The sequence below is a fragment of the Eschrichtius robustus genome, chromosome X (assembly GCF_028021215.1).
Source record: "Eschrichtius robustus isolate mEscRob2 chromosome X, mEscRob2.pri, whole genome shotgun sequence".
NCBI classification, from domain to species: Eukaryota; Metazoa; Chordata; class Mammalia; order Artiodactyla; family Eschrichtiidae; genus Eschrichtius; species Eschrichtius robustus.
In genome coordinates this window covers 14,392,695-14,394,413 of record NC_090845.1, presented here as the reverse complement: position 1 = coordinate 14,394,413, position 1,719 = coordinate 14,392,695, and the positions used below count along the sequence as shown (strand labels likewise).

The 1,719-nt window shown below is 41.2% G+C and overlaps 1 non-coding gene across 1 annotated transcript; it reads left to right on the top strand.

Annotated features, from left to right (window-relative positions):
* The first annotated feature begins 209 nt into the window (after positions 1-209).
* On the top strand, positions 210-339 carry LOC137757530 (small nucleolar RNA SNORA11). The gene has a single exon (XR_011072373.1). It is a non-coding gene; the product is annotated as a small nucleolar RNA SNORA11 (small nucleolar RNA).
* Positions 340-1,719: the final 1,380 nt, after the last annotated feature.

The window sequence follows — 1,719 nt, the reverse complement described above, 5'->3', positions numbered from 1 at the left end:
TAATCCCAGACTTCTAGTTTATCCCTCCCCTTCCCCCTTTCCTCTTTGGTAGCCATAAGCTTGTTTTTTATGTCTATGGGTCTGTTTTCTGTTTTATATATAGATTCATTAGTATTTTTTTAGATTCCACATATAAGTTACATCCATGTTGCTGCAAGGGCAAATTTCATTCTTTTTGTGGCTGTAGCTGCCTTTTTAAAAAAGTTTCTGGGGTGTGCTCTGAGCAGGGGGCCTGAAGAAATGGCTCCTCTGTTTACAGCACACCCAACAGGAATCTGGGTTCATTGTGACAAGGGGCACAAAACTTGTGGCCTTCCTATGAACAAATACCCAACATGTCCCCCTGTACCTCCACATGGCTGCTGGGTAGGACCAGTGGGACAGGGCTCAATTTTGGAAGAAAAGCTACAGTATTTAGTGGCGGAGTTTGCCACCTAGAGCCTGTCCGGTCCACGCATGTGTGGGCCATGAGTGGTCTTACAGACATAAAGGCTTTGAACCTCTCTCTTCAAGGAAAAAAAGAAAAATAGATTCCAACTATATGCCATTCTGGAAAAGCAAAACTATGGAGACAATAAAAAGATCAATGGTTGCCAGGAGTTTGGGGGGAGAGGGGAGATGAATACACAGAATACAGAAGTTTTTATGAGCAGTGAAAATTCTTTGTATGACATTATAATGATGGATATATGTCATTATACTTTTGTCCAAACCCATAGAATGTGCAACACTATTCACTTCATTAAAGTGAACCCTAAGATGAAATAAAAAAAGCTTTTATTGTGAAATAATTTCAATCTTACCTAAAAGTTGCAAAAACAGTACAAAGAAATGCCATATATCCCCTTCATGCCATTTCATCAATTGTTAACATTTTACCACATGTGCTTTATCATTTGATGAATAGATAGATAATAGATAGATATAGATGGATAGCTTTTACGCTTATAAGAGTAAATTTATCATGTTCCTTTACCCACTAAATACTTCAGAGTGTATTTCCAGAGAATGAAAACATTCTCTTACAAAACCACAGATCAGTCACAAGAATCGGGGAATTTAATGTCCATATAATACTATTATCCAATCTACAGTTCATAATCACATTTTTCCTACTGTCTCAAAAATGTCCTTTCTAGCACTCTTTTCCGGTCCAAGACCCAATCCAAGAGTATTACACATGGCCTTTAGTTGTCATGTCTCTCCTGTCTCCTTTCATCTGAAATAGTTCCATGGCCTTCTTTGCTTTTCTTAACATTGACAGCTGTGAAGAATACAGGCCACTTGTATTATGGAAGATCCCGCAGTCTGGGTTTGTGTCCGGTTTTCTCATGATTAAACTGAGTTCCATGTTTTTGTTTTTGGCCACGCTGCGAGGCTTGCGGGATCTTAGCTCCCCGACCAGGGGTTGAACCCAGGCCACGGTAGTGAAAGTCCAGGATACTAACCACTAGGCCACCAGGGAACTCTGAGTTTCGTGGTTTTAGGTGGGGACACCAAGTAAGAGATCCTGTGTCCCCCTCAGGGTACCACATAAGGAGGCTCATGAAGTCAGCTTGTTCCATCACTGGTGAGGTTAACTTTGATCACTTGGTGTCTGCCCGTTTCCTCCACTGTCAAGTTACTAATTTTCCCCTTGTAATGTCATTTTGGGGGACGTGCAGGGCTGGGACTAAGATGAGGTGAGCGAGGCACTTAGGGCACAAAATGTTAAGGAGA